Source organism: Pan troglodytes, chromosome 2, assembly GCF_028858775.2.
Source record: "Pan troglodytes isolate AG18354 chromosome 2, NHGRI_mPanTro3-v2.0_pri, whole genome shotgun sequence".
NCBI lineage: Eukaryota > Metazoa > Chordata > Mammalia > Primates > Hominidae > Pan > Pan troglodytes.
The window spans coordinates 188,506,619-188,525,125 of NC_086015.1; the positions used below are offsets into that span (position 1 = coordinate 188,506,619).

An 18,507-nucleotide genomic window follows, 5' to 3' on the forward strand; every position below is an offset into this window, starting at 1 on the left:
AAGTAACCGAGTTTTTTGATGTTTGTTTGTTTATTTGTTTGAGATGGAGTCTCACTCTGTTGCCAAGACTGGAGTGCAGTGGCTCAATCTTGGCTCACTGTAACCTCTGCCTCCTGGGTTCAAGCAAATCTCCTGCCTCAGCCTCCCGAGTAGCTGGGATTACAGGCATGCGCCATCATACCCGGCTAATTTTTGTATTTTTAGTAGAGACAAGGTTTCACCATGTTGGCCATGATTGTCTGGAACTGTTGACCTCAGGTGATCTGCCCACCTCAGCCTCCCAAAGTGCTGGGATTATAGGCGTGAGCCACCACGCCCGGTCGTGACTGAGTTTTAATAGCAAGTACACATTTTCCTATAGCTGGCTATTATATAAGTGCTTCTTTAATTTCTACCCAACTATCCCCTTACAGAAATGGTAAGTCAATTTATAGCCCTAGAAATAGGAAGATGACCTCCTGTAAGGACATTCTATGCTTGAAATGTCAGGATTTGTCTTTAAAGGCTCATGTAAAATTTGCATTTTTCATTCTGTTTCAATATATTTTCCCCTATATAAAGTTGATACTACAGAAAGATCTGTTCTGCGGCTTCATATACCCCAGTTTGAGGAGCACGTTAAGTGGAATTCTAATTGCCAAAGGCCTTTAAATCAGAAGGGCTTTCTTCTAGGAAAATGTTGACTTCTGTAATCTGGGTTCCGTTTAGGCTTTACTGAAAGTGAAAGAGGTTTCTTGGGTGACTTTGGCCATCAGTGGTCTCTGTCTCTTTTTGTAATCATCTTGTCATCTTTTGTATATCTTTGTTTCTTAGACAGTGCATTTGATGGAACCCTTTTTCCTAGATCTTTCTTTTGTCTTGGTTGCCAGGAAATTGCACCATCCTGCTCCTTTTCAAAATCCTCTGTCCATCCCTACTCTGTTTTCCATGCTTCTCTGGTATTACCCTGTGTTTATATTTCACAGCTCAGTTTTGGCCGCTCCTTCCTCACTCTGTATAATCTTTCTCAGTTATCTCAGTTCTGTTCTCTCATACTGTGTATCCAGATGCCTTTTGGACAATTCAACTAGGACATTTTAGAGTCACTTCACACTTTGCCTTTATAAACTCACTCTCACATCCCCGGCGCCTTGCACAGTGCCTTGCACAGTAGGTACCAACAAATATTTATTGAATGAATGAGTTAAATGAACCTCAGTCCCTTCATCTAATTTCTATCTTTTGTCACTGGTGTCACTGTTCTGATCTCTCTTTGATATTGCAAGTATTTTTTATTTTTTCTTTTGAAATACATTTTATATTTGATTATTTTCACTGTAATTTCATTATCTTTACCCTAATGTAGGCCTTCGTCACCTCATGCCAAGATTACTCCCACAGTTGCCCATCTGACCTTTTTGGTTCTAACTTCTCCTTTCTCCAAGCCATTTTCACGATAGCTGCTCTAATAATTTTTAAAATGTCTGTTTATTGGGAAAAAAGTCTATCTATTGTTTTAATAAACTTTTTGTTTTTGAAATAGTTAGAGATGTATAGAAAATCTGCTAAGATAGTACAGAAAGTTCCTGTAGAAACTTTACCCACCTTCTCCTGATGTTAACATCTTACATAACTATGGCTCATTTATCAAAATTAAGAAATTAACATTGGTACATGACTATTAACTAAAAGCCAGACTTTATTTGGTTTTCACCAGTTTTTCCATGACTGTAGTTTTTCTATTCCGTGATCTAATCCAGCGTACCACATTACATTTGGCATGCATTTTTTTTTTTTCTTTTTGAGATGGAGTTTTGCTCTTGTTGCCCAGGCCGGAGTGCAATGGCGCGATCTTGGCTCACCGCAACCTCCACCTCCCGGGTTCAAGCAATTCTGCCTCTGTCTCCCGAGTAGCTGGGATTACAGGCATGCGCCTCCACGCCCAGCTAATTTTGTGTCTTTAGTAGAGATGGGGTTTTTCAATGTAGGTCAGGCTGGGTCTCAAACTCCCGACCTCAGGTGATCTGCCCGCCTCGGCCTCCCAAAGTGCTGGGATTCCAGGCGTGAGCTACCGTGCCCGGCCACAGTCACCTAATTTTTAAATTCCAGTATCCTATTAGATATCTGTACTATAATTTAATTTACCAGTTCCTTCCTGATTTCCATCTTTTTCTTTTGCCAACAGTGCTGCAGTTAATATTCATGTACATGTGTATGTTTTTAGTTATTGCTGGGTGAAAGTGTATGTGTTTATAATTTGATTGCCAGTTTGCTCTTCAGAGAGGTTCTATCAATTTATCCTCCATTATTTTCCCATAACCTCACCAACAGTGTATCTTATGAAACTTTTTTAACTTTGCCAATTTGTTAGGTGAAAATATAGGTTAAGATGACGTCATTGTACTTTTAATTTTGATTTCTCTTATAATGAGTGAGGTTGAGTGTCTTTTTATTTTTATTTATTCATTTTTTTGAGACGGAGTCTTGCTCTGTCACCCAGGCTAGAGTGCAGTGGCGCGATCTCAGCTCACTGCCAGCTCTGCCTCCTGCGTTCACGCCATTCTCCTACCTCAGCTTCCAGAGTAGCTGGGACTACAGGCACCCGCCACCACGCCCGGCTAATTTTTTTTTTTTTTGTATTTTTAGTAGAGACGGGGTTTCACCGTGTTAGCCAGGATGGTCTCGGTCTCCTGACCTCGTGATCTGCCCGCCTCGGCCTCCCAAAGTGCTGGGATTACAGGCGTGAGCCCCCGCGCCCAGCCGAGTGCCTTTTTATATATTTAAGAGCCATTTATATTTCTTCTCTGAACTGTTCATGTACTTTGCCCACTTTTCAATTAGGTTGTTTATTAAAGCACCTTTATTATTTTATTTTCTTGCTTTAAAATCTTTTGATTCCTCCCATTTTCTGATATTTTAATTTTAAATCCTAGTCCCTTTTTCTAGACTTTACATTCTGTTTCAATTCCGATTTCCCAGTACTTTTCAACAACCACCCCTGCTATGACCAGCGTGGTTTCTTCCCTCTCCCAGGGGCACACCGTGCTTGCCCCTTCCGCCATGCTTTCTTTTCTAATGTTCCCCTACTTTTCTCCTCCACTTATAGCTCCTATTTTGAGACAGAGATTCATGTCATTTCCTCCATTTGTGTAAACTTCCTTTTAACCTCAAGGAGACTTCTAGAAAAAAGAATTAACTTATAGTTTGTAAACTCTTTAAAAAAATGATAATCGCTAAGAACCGGCACAATTAAAAAAAAAAAAAACTGCTCAAACAAACTGCATCTTCATTTCCATTAGAGTTTGACAAGATTGGGATGCTGTGGACATGTCTTTACTTATAAGGTATTTTGTTCTCCTGACATATTTGAGGAACTACAAAAATACAAGCTGTATGAGAATAGGTGGTTTTATAGCTGATCAAACATGTGCACCCAAAAATATTGATTTATGGATCAGTATCAAACTAAAGGTCTCTAATAACATGTTTCAGAACTCTATTTTCAATCTTGACTGTTCAATGTTTATTTACTAATAATTTGGGTGAAGTCATGGTCATTAAGTAGACGTAGTTAGGCTGAAAAGATTACTTACTATGACAGAGGACAGCGGGCATGATTCAAAATGATCTTAATAGTTTGGAAAAGTGGGCTAAAACCAAAATGTGAAATGTAAAAAGGTTGTATGTAGGACCCTGTGTTTCATCTCTAAAATTAATTGAGAAAAGAATGAGGGGGTTCTCTCACAAGGACAGGTCATTGGATTTAGAGCCCACTTAGATAATCCAGGATGATCTCATTTTGAGATCCTTAGTCACATCAGCAAAGCCTCCTTTTCCAAATACAGTCACATTCATAGATTCCCGGGATTTGACATGGGTTCTTTCTGAGGGGCCACCATTCAGCCTACTACAAAGAGGAACTTGCAGCCGTCACGTGTGTCGCTTTGCATCCCTTGCTCTCTCCTCCTCATAGACTGCTACCTTGGCTCAGGGTCACCTCAAAACTGCCTATTTGGTTTTTGGAGGTAGAGGGGTGGTTAAAAGCTGAGAAGGTAAGAAGGACCAGGTATGATCAGACTGGCTGTGAAGGGGATTCTGGAACTTGAAGCAGAGGCTTTGGGCAGGACCAGCTTCCTGTCAGGTTCAAGTGTTCCCTTGTCAATCACATTCTGTCCTTTGGCTGCTGAAAACCTTCCCATGGCATCTCAGTGTATGAAATCCAAACCTCTCCCCACAGTTACAGGGTCCCTGACTACTTTTTTGGGCCTCACATTTGGTCCTTGATCTCTGCTTTGGCCACACTGGCCTTCTTCCTCTTGGTTCTTGAGCAAGCCAAGGTCATTCTTGCCTCTGAATCTTTACATTGGCTGTTCCTTTGGCTGAAACACTGTTCCTTTCTACTTGCTTCACACTTGGTTCCTTCGCTTGAAACACTGTTTCTTCCCCTCACTCCTCAGTTCATGTTCCTCTCAGCTCAAACTTCCCTCCTTCTCAGTGAGTCCTGAATATTGAGTTTTCCCCGTCACCCTGTTCTCTTATCATCACAGTACTTGGCACCCCATGAAATTTCCTGGTTTGTCTATTCTCCACCCTCCTGCTGGAATGTCCGTCCCGGGAGAATAGGAGTCTTGTCAGATGGATTCATTGCTAGCACAGTGCCTGGCAGGTAGCAAGTGTTTACTTTGCAACTCCAGGGAAAAGTGGGATTCTCAGACCCATGAAATCCAACTAGGATCAGCTCAAGCCCTTTCCACATATACTTAAAAGCCTCAAACCCCACCACGCCCCCAGGATTTTAGCAGAATCTAGAGTGGCTCCTGTTCTCCAGGGCACCTCTGCCCTGGAGCAGCTTATCTATTGATCCAGACACGAATCTTAGCCTGTTCCTCAGCTCCCACAAGAAAGCCCCTCCTTACAGTAGCAGCTGACATTTACCCAGCAGTTACTATGTTCCAGGCACAGGTCCAAGTACTTTGTATGAGCTACATCACTTCATCCTACCTAAAAAGTAGGTGAAATATTGTGCCCGTTTTACAGATGAGTCAGCTGAGACCCAGAGAGGTTAAGCAAATTACCTAAAATCACTCAGCAAGTAAGGGATAGAACCAGGATTCACACTTGGGAAACTTGTGTGTGTTTGATCCCAACACAGGAAAGAAAAAAAAGTGAGGGTACAGCTAGGCACTTGGTTTAATGTAGCTCATGGGCCAAAGACTTAGGAGGCTACTAAGTTAAGAGTATAATGCTTTAAAAATCTGAAATAATCTTGATTTTCATTTATAAAAGTACAGCATACAGATTAAGGAATTTGATAGTTCCACAACTTTTTTTCTGCATCAGTTTTCATTTGAGTATTCTGTTCAGTCTTGAGTATTATATTTTAAAGGAGCTTGAAATTAAAGTACCTGTATTATTTTTCTATTGCTCCCATAACAAATTATCAAAAACTTTGTGGTTTAAAAACAACACAAGTTTATCTTATAGTTCTGTAGGTCAAAAGACCAACATGGGTCTCACTAGGCTAAACCAGGGTGTCATCAGGGCTGGACACTCTGGGGAAAAATCAGTTTCCTTGCCACTCCTAGCTTCTAGAGGCCACCTGCAGTCCTCTGAGGCCCCTTCCTCCATCTTCGAAGCCAGCGAGAGCTAGTCAAGTCCTCCTATCACATCTCCCTGACCACAGCTGGGAGGGAAAAGTTCACTGCTTTTCAAGGATTCATGTGACTAGGTTGGACTCCTCCGGATAATCTCCCCATTTCAAAGTCCTTAAACGTTAATCACATCTGCAAAGTCCCTTTTGCCATGGAAGGTAACATATTCACAGGTTCTCAGGATTAGGACATGGACATCTTTGAGGGGTGCATTATTTTGCCTATCACGGTGCTTGTTGCAGAAGATCCTCAGGATAGTGAAGGGGTCAAATTGGACTCAGAGAGTCAGACTGAAAAGAATTGAAGATGATCTCCAAATTTATTGCCTGGGAGAGAATAAAATAATGTTCATAAAGTGATTAGTGCAGTAAGTATGTAATAAATGGTTGCTGCTTCAAAGGCTAATGGTAGAAATTACAAGGCTGGGCGCGGTGGCTCACACCTGTAATCCCAGCACTTTGGGAGGCCAAGGCGGGCGAATCACCTGAGGTCAGGAGTTTGCGACCACCCTGGTCAGCATAGTGAAACCCCGTCTTTACTAAAAGTACAAAAATTAGCTGGACGCGGTGGCGGGCGTCTGTAGTCTCAGGTATTCGGGAGGCTGAGGCAGGAGAATCCTTTGAACCTGGGAGGCAGAGGTTGCAGTGAGCTGAGATCGTGCCACTGAGCTCCAGCCGGGACAACAGAGTGAGACTCTGTCAGAAAAAAGAAAGAAAAGAAAGGAAGGAAGGAAGGAAGGGGGAAGGAGGGAGGGAGGGAAGAAAGGAAGGAAGGAAGGGGGAAGGAGGGAGGGAAGGAAGGAAGGAAGGAATGAAATAAAGAAATATGGTAGCTCAGAAGGGAAAGAAGCTTAGGAGTGTGGCAAGAGATGAAGCAGTATCATATTTTATCTTGCAAAGAATAGAATTTGGGATCCATGTTCTCACTTTACATCAGATCAGCCGGTGGTTTGAATGTCGGAAAGTACTACATTTACCAAGAACTTTGAGTTGTTCTTTCACTAGTAAAAAAGTCAGAGAGAATGGAGATGGGGGAGGACTATAGTGGAGAAACAACTTTCTGGCCCTTTTCTGCCATGACTGTACAATGTATAGATTCTGAGGAGGAAGGGAAAGTTGTTTTTTTGTTTTTTGTTTTTTGAAATGGAGTTTCAAAAAGGAGCCTCAGCCTCCCGAGTAGCTGGGATTACAGGCACCCGCCACCACGCCCAGCTAATTTTTGTATTTTTAATAGAGACGGAGTTTCACCATGTTGGCCAGGCTTGTCTTGAACTCTTGACCTCAGGTGATCCACCCGCCTCGGCCTCTCGAAGTGCTGGGATTACAGGCGAGAGCCACTGCAGGTGGCTGGGAAAGTTTTATGAGAGGAAAGCAAGATATTTGAAGCTCAGAGGACTATCGTTTTCTTTTTTCTTTTTTCCAGGAACATATGGGAAAGAAATCCCCTCGGAAACCAAAGCCCAGCCATCGGAGATTTTAAGATTTTTCAGGCTTTCCTTATAATCTTCCTTACATTTGTCTCTTTAAACACATTTAAGTCGACCTTTGAGAAGTTGCTGATAAGCAGTTATCAAACAAGAGTTAGAGTAACAAACCCTCCCACCTCGCTGTGTTGGTTGGTAGCTTCCAAGGCCACTGTAAATGTGTATCAGTGTGAACCTGATCCAGAAACAGCCAGGAAGGGAGCAAAGTTTAGTTTAGTCTGTGAGGAAACTGGCGGCTGCTGGTAGTTCCATGCTGTCTGTTCAGACTTCAGCTTGGTGTAAGTAGTTTTTAAAAAAAAAAAAACTATTATGACATTTTCATATAAAACGGATTGTAAGAATAATTTCCATCAAAGATTAAATCAAGTTTCTACCTGGCTCTAAATCTTAGGGATTAGAACTACTGAAAAGAAAGTTTCAGCACTCAGCAGTAGTTTTATTTTTTTTAATGGAAAAGAAAGCCGTGAGGTGTTTCAGCAAGGGTGCTGCTAAAACAGGTCCTGTGTGCACGAAATGATTTCTAATGTCTTATGTTGAGTGAAAGTGTTTACAGTTAGAAAATAAAAGTGAGTATGTACCTAGTGCCGAGAGATTGTTTCTAAGCAGTGCTTAGATTTATCCTCATGTTCTTTCCAGTTGCTTTTCCTCTGGTTTAGATTCATAGTTACAGATTCATGTCAGCAAATATTTAGCAGTCTCTCAGATAATTAAATTGGAGGTTTTGATGTTCAAAGAAATTAAAAGAATGAGAATAAAGTAGAACTTAATATCCTGTAACAAGATGTTGGGATCCTAGATTTAAGAGCAGCAGAATGTATTTTCAAAGAGGAAGAACTTTGTAGAACAGAAGTGGCAAGCGGCCTGAGGTTTCACGCAACTTCGGAGAAATCTGTTTTCTTAAGATTTGACATCTGTATGGATTTTTCAGACTAAATTCACAGTACTATGGTGCATAAAATGAGTTTCATATATGAAATTAGAGTTGCCGTGTTTCAGCTGTTCTGTCTTGAGATTAGGATCCAGGAACTACACATTGTTACACAAACATATTGACTTTATTAATGCAGCCATGAGAACGTTAAGGTCGCATGTGGTGTTGGAAAGGTTGGTATTTTCTATTTCCCTTTTACCACAATGCATTTTTAAAAAACCTGGTACATGACAATTATATGACTTTTAACTATATAAAAGGTCGAATTAGCCAGTAGCCTTTCTTTTTTTTTTTTTTTTTTTTTTGAGACGGAGTCTCGCTCTGTTGCCCAGGCTGGAGTACAGTGGCACAATCTTGGCTGACTGCAAGCTCCGCCTCCCGGGTTCAAGTGATTCTCCTGCTTCAGCCTCCCGAGTAGCTGGGATTATAGGCGCCCGCCACCATGCCCGGCTAATTTGTTGTTGTTGTTGTTGTTGTTGTTTTTAGTAGAGATGGGGTTTCACCGTGTTAGCCAGGATGGTCTCGATCTCCTGACCTCGTGATCCACCCGCCTCGGCCTCCCAAAGTGCTGGGATTACAGGCGTGAGCCACCGCGCCCGGCCTAGACAGTAGCCTTTCAAATCACTGGAGGAGTGCTCAGAAGAGAGATTATTTACATAGACGTTCACTGGGTTTCCCCTTCCTCTGTCTTCATCTCAGACCTCAGTCTGTTTTTCTATCCTGCTTCTTGTTTCTGCTGTACTGAGCAGGAGCCCAGATGATGGTGCTGGGCCCCAACTGAATCTCGGTGAGATGGAATCCAGGACGCGTTGTCCTAAGGCTCTAGGGCTACAATGAACTGAAAACCTTTACTCACCCTCTAGCTTTCTGAATCTCGTGATTCTAACCTCTTGAGCTGATTAACTTCTCCAAGTCAATAGCTTCTGCTGGGCCAAGTTCCTCATTTACTTGTTGGTTGATGAGAACGAGTGAAGGGCTGGGGGGTGTCCTGGGAAAGAAGCCAGTGTGGCAGGTGACATTGTTACTAGGGAAGCAGCTGTTTTTCTCATGGGACTTGAAATATTTCAGTCTTTTAACAACCTGGAAGGCCATACAGGTGTGTACTAGCCGCATCGTAACAAGCCCCTTTGAAAAAAATGTTTTTAACCTCCAGTAGGTGCCCATACCATCCAGACCACTGCTCGTGCCCTACAAAGCAGCCCTCAGGATCTGGCTTTCAAGCATGTGTTTTACATCATTGTCTGCCATTGTTCTCACTCAGGTTGCTCTAGCTACAAAGGTGTTTTGCTTTCTCTTGAACACATCAGACCTGCTCTTGCCTTAGGGCAGCTGCTGCCTAGAAAGCTCTTCCCCGTCATTGTTTCTTCCCAGCCTTCATTCGGGTCTCTATTCAAATAGCTCCTCCTCAGAGAGGCCTTCCCAGACTACCCTAACTAAAATGGCACCCTACTCCACTTCCACCATAACACTTTTTCTTTTAACCTAATTTACCTTTTTTTTGAGACGGAGTTTCACTCTTGTTGCCCAGGCTGGAGTGCAATGGCGGGATCTCAGCTCACTGCAACCTCTGCCTCCCGGGTTCAAGCGATTCTCCTGCCTCAGCCTCCCCAGTAGCTGGGATTACAGACATGCGCCACCATGCCCAGCTAATTTTGTATTTTTAGTAAGGAGATGGGGTTTCTCCATGTTGGTCAGGCTGGTCTCGAACTCCTGACCTCAGGTGATCTGCCTGCCTCGGCCTCCCAAAGTGCTGGGATTACAGGCGTGAACCACTGCGCCTGGCCTTTTATTTTATTTTATTTTTTTTAAGTAGCCACCTGGCAGTATTTATTTTATAAATTAAAAAATGTGTGTACATATACGTATGCCTGTGTGTGTATGTGTGTGTGTGTTGTGTATGTAGGATATATATTTGGTCTTTCCCTCTAGAATGTAAGAACTTTGTCTTGTTCAGGGCCATATTGTCAGTGCCTAGGATAGTGCCTGCTTGACATGTAGTAGACACTTGGTAAATCGTTGTATGACAACTGGTGTCATTAAAATTTATTTCCAACCATAGGAATTTTTTGAATAGATGATATATTCACATTTCCAAGACCAAAACATATCAACTTCCCACTCCAGCCAGTTCTCCATCCATTCAGCTCCCATTCAGGGTCCCCAAACCACGGCTATTATTTTTCCATGTATCTTTCCAGAGTTTCTTGATATATGTAGTAAGGAAATATAAAAGTATAAATAGATTCTTATTTCCCTCCCTTTTACACATAACATTATACGTAATGTTCTAAATGTTTTCAGTTGTAATATATGTTGAATCTCTTTCCATGTAAGTACATAGAGAGTGTCCTCATTTTTAAATAGCTGCCTACTAATCCATTGTACGGATGTACTGTAATTTATATAACCAGTCACCTGTTGATAGACATTTTGGTTGTTTCCAGTGTCTTCCTATTGTAAACAATGCTGAAGTTCATAGCCTTGTACATGTATCATTTTATACATGCATACAGTATATCCATATGACTAAATTCCCCAAAGTAGAATTACTGGATCAAAAGGTATCATAAATATTGCCTAACTGCCTTCTTTAGGGATTGTACCAATGTGTACTCCCCCCGCCCATTATAAGAGTACTGTTTCTCATATCCTTGCCAACAGAATCATCAGACTTTTGGATTTTTGCCAGTTTGATAGGTTAAATAATGGTTTCAGCATAGTGTTTGTTTTTTAGAATTTACAATAAAATTTGTGTTGAAGTTTTAAAAACTAATTTTCATTTTTAATTGTGGTTAAAAATCCTATAACATAGGTAACCATTTTTAAGTGTACAGTTTGGTAGTGTTAAGTATATTCACGTTCTTGTGCAACAGATTTCCAGGACACTTCTGTCTTGTGAAACTGAAATTCTATACTCATTAAATAACAACTCTCCACTTCCTCCTCCTGCTAACTCCTAGCAACTACCATCTACTTTCTGTTTCAATGAATGACTAGTAGCTATCTCATGTAAGTGGAATCACACAGTAATTATCCTTTTGTGGATGGCTTATTTCACTTAGCCTAATGTCCTCAAGGCTTATCCGTGATGTAGTATATGGCAGGATTTCCTTCATTTGTAAGGTGAACAATATCCCATTGTATGTATATGCCATGTCCTGTTTATCCATTCATTCATCAATAGATATTTGGTTTGCTTCTACCTCTTGGCTATTGCGAATAAGGCCTCTGTGAACATGGATGTGCAGATATCTCTTTGAGGTCCTGCTTTCAGTTCTTTTGGCTATATACCCAGCAATGGGATTGTTGGATCATATGGTAATTCTATTTTTAATTTTTTGAGGAACCACCATACGTTTTCTATAGCAGCTATACCATTTTATCATAGTTTTAATTTGTATTTCTTTCATTATGAGAGGGGTTGAGCATCTTTTCATATTTAAAATAAATGCCTTTTTCTTCTGTGAACTCTTCATATTCTTTGCCAGTAATGGAATTTTTTTCCTATTTTTAATTTGATAACATTTTTTGTTCTTGTGCCCTTGAGTTTTCCAAATTTATAAGCTAGTCTAGTAGTCGTACATACAGGTATGGAATAAGACTACCTGGGTTTGAATTCTAGATCTACTAATAGCTGTGCAATCTTGATTGGACAAGTTACTGAACCTTTCTGAGCCACATTTTCTTATTTGTTAAATTGGAATAACATTGGATTGTTGTAAAGATGAGATGATGTATATTAGATACTTAGTATAGGGCTAGTATGATAAGGCAAAAACAAAAAAGGAAAAAGAAATTAAAAGACCTAAAGTGCAGAAAAGAAATAAAACTGTCATTAACAGATGACATAATTGTATGCATAAAAAACCTTATACAATCTATAAAAAAAACTTGAACTAATTAATGAACTTAGTAAGGCCACAGGTTAGAGTCAACATAAAAATCATACTAGAAACAATAGCTAAAATAGGTGAAAATATCACCATTAAAAATATCTGGCTGGACACAGTGGGCTCACGCCTGTAATCCCAACATTTTAAGAGGCTGAGCCCGGAGGATCACTTGAGGCCAGGAGTTAAAGACCACCCTGGGCAACATAGCAAGACTTCATATCCATTAAAAAAAAATTAAAAATATGAAAAAAATAGAAAGAAAAAGAGGCTGGGTGTGGTGGCCCATGCCTATAAACCTAGCACTTTGGGAGGCTGAGGCAGATGGATTGCTTGAGCTCAGGAGTTCAAGACCATCCTAAGCAACATGACAAAACGCTGTGTCTACAAAAAATACAAAAATTAGCCCGGCACAGAGGCACACACCTGTAGTCTCAGCTACTCAGGAGGGTGAGGTGAGAGGATCGCTTGAGCCCAGGAGGTGGAGGTTGTAGTGAGCTATGGTCATGCCACTGCACTCCAGTCTGGGTGACAGAGTGAGACCCTGTCTCAAAAAGAAAGAAAATAAGAAAAAATACCTAACACACAGGAATAAATCTTTCAAAAGAGCACAACACGTCTATACTCAAGACTGTAAAACATTGCTGAGAAAAACTTAACAACTCAGAAATAGAAAGTGCAATATATATATATATATACCATGACCATGGATATAAATTGTTAAGGTGCCATTTCTCCCTAAATCAGTCTGTAGATCTAATGCAATCCCAATCAAAATTTCAGCAGGCAATATTGACGAAATTGACAAGCTATTTCTAAATTTTTTGCGAAAATACAAAAGATATAGAATAGCTAAAACAATCTCGAAAAGTAACAAAAAGGTAAATGACTTATAATACGTGACTTGAACACTTAACTATGAAACAATAATCAAGACAGTGTGATATTGCCTTGAGGACAGGCAGATTTGTCAGTGGAACAGAATAGGGAAATCAGAAATAGATTCACGCATATAAGGTCAATTGATTTTTGATCAGGTGGTGAGTCAGTTCAATGAAAAAGAGTAGTTTTCTTTAACATGTTGCTGAAACAATGGATTTTCTTTTTTTCTTTTTTTCTTTGAGATGAAGTGTCGCTCTGTCACCCAGGCTGGAGTCCAGTGGTGCCATCTCGGCTCACTGCAATCCGCCTCCTGGGTTCAAGCAATTCTCCTGCCTCAGCCTCCCGAGTAGCTGGGATTACAGGTGAGTGCCACCACACGTGGCTAATTTTTGTATTTTTAGTAGAGATGGTGTTTCACCATGTTGGCCAGGCTAGTCTTGAATTTCTAACCTCAAGTGATCTGCCTGCCTCGGCCTCCCAAAGTGCTGGGATTACAGGCATGAGCCACCTCGCCCAGCCAACAAATGGATTTTCTTATAGGGGGAAAAAATTTCATGCCTCTCTCACTATACACAAAACTGCAATAGACATGGATCTATTGATAAATAGACATGGATCATAGATCTAAACGTGGAACCAGAAACCTTAAAAAAAAAAAACAGCAATCTTGGGTTATGCAAAGATTTCTTTAGCAGGACACTAAAAGCACTAACCATAATAGTACATTAAATACAATTAAATGAACTTATTGCAAGAACTTCTTAGGACCTTTAATATGTTAATGTTTCTAGTAAGAGGACCATGCAGCATTTTCTAAAGTGTTTGATCACAGAATCCTTTATTCATCTGGAACATGGAACATACTTGGAGAAGTGTTGCTTTGATTCTCTCCTCAAAATATAGTATTTTTGAGAGCTATAATAAGCCCCCTCTTTGATACAAAATAATGTAATTGGATCCCCTTCCCTTCAACAACTCGAGTAAAGAAAACACTTCTGCCCAAAGAGCTGTGATTACACCCCATCCCCTATTTGCTGGTTGGCCAGCCAACTGTTGCAATTACTCTAGGCTAATGTCACATTACAGCAGAATTCACCCTAGTAAGAGGGGCAAAGAGTGACTAAAGGTGCAAAGCATTTTTCATTTTCCTTGCTGCAGGTTCCATATATATTGTCCCTCAGTATCGGTGGAGGATTGGTTCCACGACCTCCTAGGGATAACAAAATCCAAGGATGTTCAAATTCCTTATATAAAACCTATGTAACCTATGCACATCCTCTCATATACTTTAAATCATCTCTAATTATTTATAATACCTAGTGCAATGTAAATGCTATGTGAATCATTGTTATACTTTATTGTTTATGAAATAAGAAAGCCTATACATGTTCAGTACAGATGCAATTTTTTTTCCCAAATATTTTCAATTTACAGATAGTGAGGAGGATAAGGAGGGCCAACTGTACTTGCTTGGCCTGCTCAGCTCTCCTCTCTCACTGCCTAGCAAACTCCAGGTTATTAACCCTTTGCTTCTCTGTACTCAGCTCCTATAGTCCTAGCTCCTAATTGCTTGAAGAGCTGTAGACTGACAGTCTTTATGCATTCTAGATTTCTGTAGCGTGCCTGGTCTCTGACTCATAGTTTACTGATGAATCAGATTCCCCTACCTGCTGTTGCTGCCCATGAACTGAAGTTTTATGGAATATGAGTTGTCACATAAGAAGTAGGAGAGGAACCAGAAGAGAGAGTAGAGGCCAAACTTCACCTTAACCAGAATTTGACCCAAGGCCCATCCTGTTCAGGAAAATAAATCTCAAAAAGAAGTCAAAATGGAATGTAATGCCAGAATAAATATAAAAAGAAAAGAAATTGGCTGGGTGTGGTGGCTCACACCTGTAATCCCAGCACTTTGGGAGGCTGAGGTGGGCAGATAGCTTGAGGTCTGGAGTTCAAGACCAGCCTGGCCAACATGGTGAAACCTCATCTCTACTAAAAATACAAAAATTAGCTGGGCATGGTGGCACGTGCCTGTAGTTGCAGCTACTCAGGAGGCTGAGGCAGGAAAACCACTTGAACATAGGAGGCGGAGGCTGCAGTGAGCCAAGATGGTGCCATTGCACTCCAGCCTGGGTGACAGAGTGAGACTCTGTCTCAAAAAAAAAAAAAAAAAAAAAAGAAAAGAAAGTTTAAGGAAGTATCCCTATAATATTTCTGGATTGTATTTTTAAAATTGAACTACTGTTATAGATATCAGTTTCTCCTGAATGTGGAAAGCTAATAATGAGATATGGAAATGTCATCAATGTCATCTGAATAGGGCTTACTAGATAGACTATACATGACTGGAAGTTAAAAGGCTTTAACTTTAGATCTGCCACTAATTTGCCTTTTGATAGCAAAATATACTCTTTTAAAGAAAAAAATTATTGCCCTCCCCTTATTACAAAAAAAGTATGAATATATGTGTGTTTATGTCTGTATCTATGTACATGTACACCAGGATCTGTCCTAGATACTTCCTCATGTGCCATCTTATTTAATCATCTGTCTGTGTCTCAGCTCCTCAACCTGGAAAATGGGATAATAATATCTCATTCTGCCTTCCTCACAGAACAACAAACATGATTATAATGAAACAATAAAATATACTACTTTGAGCATGACTCTGTAATTTAAAGACTAAATCTTTTTTTTAAAGAAATTTTAAATAAAAATAGAGATGAGTTCTCACTATGTTGCCCAGGCTGGTCTCGAACTCCTGAGCTCAAGTGATCCTCCCACCTCAGCCTCCCAAAGTGCTAGGATTACAGGTATAAGCCATCGCAGCCGGCCTAATGACTCGGTCTTTAATGCCATGTTGTGAGATGCGTAGCAGTGGTTTCCATAGCAAAATGATGTGATGAATCCTGGTAAAATTCATTTCAAAATACACTTGCAATACAAACTTAGAAGAAGCAACTTACACAGGATGTTTCACAGACACTCACAGAACACCTGGAAAGTACAGCCTTTTCTCTAATTTTCAATAAAGGCAACACAAAGTAAACACACGCTTTACGGTATTTTATGACACATCTCATCTAAGAAAAATGGGCAAGAGAAACACTTAGGCAAATAAGTGGAGGCAGAATGCCAACGCAGATGATAATGAAAAGAATTTCACATCAGAACTTGGAAAACTGATTTCGGGCCTGTGTTAACATAAAATGGGTGTTTAGAAGATGAGAAATTCCACAGAAGGCATATAGGGGGTTGTAGGAGGTGAAAGGAAAGAGGCTTATATAACTCTAATACTTATTAACCTGGACCTAGTCACTGAAACTTGATCTCTTTTCTAGCAACCTGATTCTTTATTATTTATAATCAGAAGGTTTAAGAACTACTGGGCCTCACCTCTAGGCTGTCTTTCCATTGTCCGTCCAGTTTTCAGAATTTAATAATATGGTGGGGGTGGGGAGGGGACACAATAGCTCCCAAGTATCTAGGAAACTACAAATTTTCCTCACTAAAACTCCCTAAAATAACTAGGTTAACACAAACTAGGAAACAAGCTCATCAAGGAAAGACCATAAAAAGTCATTCACTGAAAAATTGTAAAGGGCTGCCTGTATAAACTATTATCCGAAAAATGATTTGATAATGAGACCCATAGGAATAAACATGAAAAGCAATGGCCAGTCGCAGCGGCTCACACCTGTAATCCCAGCACTTTGGGATGCCAAGGCGGGCAGAAAACTTGAGCCCAGGAGTTCGAGACCAGCCTGGCCAACGTGGTGAAACCCCGTCTCTACTAAAAATACAAAAAATTAGCTGGGTATGGTGGCGTGCTCCTATAATCCCAGCTACACGGGAGGCTGAGGCAGGAGAATCTCTTGAACCCAGGAGGCAGAGGTTGCAGTGAACCAAGATCGTGCCATTGCACTCCAGCCTGGGTGACAGAGTGAGACTCTCTCAAAAAAAAAAAAAAAAAAAAAAAAAAAAGACATGAAAAACAAGTGGCTCATATGGGTGTTTTAAGAAACTGTAAAAAAAGAAAATAATTTTGCTAGAACTTTTCCCAGTCAAAAGGCTCAAGAATCAAGTGTTCAAACAATGTACTTAAGAAATTATACAAGAAATGACTTAGAAGCCATAAGTAGCAAGTTGGAAATTACTAACATATAAGTGGATGTTAATAGTGCTGGTTCACTGAATAAGGAAAATATTATGAAAACCTTACAACTTAGTACAGAAGTTGCCTTCATTATATAACATTACCCCTATGCCTATCAAATGAATTCTTCAATTTTGATATTTTTTATTTCTAGCATTTCTTCTTGATTCTTTTTTATACTTTCCATCTCTGTGGTCAACTTCCCCATTTGTTCATGCTCCCCTTTCCTGCTACATCCTTTAACAGAGGGAATAATTGTGATGGCAGTTACATGAATCCACATATAAGTTAAAACTCTTAGAACTATACACCATAAAAAGTCAATTTTACTTGTGTTAATTTACAAAGAATGAGATTCTGGCCTGTTTAAAGCAAAAATAATAACAATGTATAATAGAGTTAAGAGTGTATAAGGAAGTAAAAGACATAATAACAAGAGCACAAAAGGTGGAAACAAAATAGTGTGGTATATGAGGTATAATAAGTGTAATAAGTTAAAATTATAAAATGCTATCTCTAGGCTGGGCGTGGTGGCTCACACCTATAATCCCAGTACTTTGGGAAGCTGAGGCGGGTGGGTCACCTGAGGTCAAGAGTTTGAGACCAGCCTGGCCAACATGGAGAAACCCCGTCTCTATTAAAAATACAAAAATAGCCAGGTGTGGTGGTGGGTACCTGTAATCCCAGGTACTGAGGAGATTGAGGCAGGAGAATTGCTTGAACCAGGGAGGCGGAGGTTGCAGTGAGACGAGATCGTGCCACTGCACTCCAGCCTGGGTGACAGAGCGAGACTCTGTCTCAAAAAACTACTAAACTAAACTAAAATAATGAAATGAAATGAAATGAAATAAAATAAAATGCTATCTCTAGAACAGTGTGTTCTCGAAGTGTGTTCTGCAGACCAGCAGCATCAATATTACCTGGGATCTTGTTAGAGATGAAATTTTTGGGCTCCACCCCAGGCCTAACTGAATCAGAAACTCTGGGGGTATGGTACCATGATTTGTTTTTCTGTGACTGTGATGCATGCTAAACTTTACAAAACATTGCTTTAGAGCAGGGGCTGGGAAATTTTTTACTATAAAGGGCCACATATAAATATCTTCAGGTTTTGTGAGCCATGTAGTCTCTGTAGCAACTACCTAACTCTGCCATTGTAGCACAAATGCAGCTATAGACAATAAATAAATGAAGGAGAGAGGCTGTTTTCTAATGAAGTGTTATTTATAAAAATAAGCAGCCAGCTGGATTTGGCCCGTGGGCTATAGTTTGTCTACCTCTGCTTTACAGCAACTATTCACACACAGATACAGCTAAAATGGTGAAAAGAAAATAAAAGGAAACATTAAAACATACAGACAGCCCTCACTTAGTTATATGGGACTATGAAAATGATCATGCAAGCTGAAACTATGCAAAGCAGTTTTAATAACCAATGGGAAAAATTATGATTGTTTTGTGACCTTTAATTATTTCTTTTCCTTTTTTTTGTCAAAATATATTTGGTAAGGGGTGGAGGGGAGGTGTTTTATTGACTG

The 18,507-nt window shown here is 40.2% G+C and overlaps 1 protein-coding gene across 4 annotated transcripts in view; it reads left to right on the forward strand.

Moving 5' to 3' along the window:
- MAP3K13 (mitogen-activated protein kinase kinase kinase 13) overlaps positions 1-18,507 on the forward strand; it is a 201,166-nt gene that overhangs the window by 38,120 nt on the left and 144,539 nt on the right. The window contains exon 1 of one of the 4 annotated variants that reach the window (XM_016942455.4): positions 7,277-7,391. The exons of the other annotated variants lie outside the window; for them this stretch is intronic. The gene's annotated coding sequence lies outside the window, so the exon portion shown is untranslated. Of the gene's footprint in view, positions 1-7,276; positions 7,392-18,507 lie in introns of those variants that run through there. 4 annotated transcript variants of the gene reach the window in all.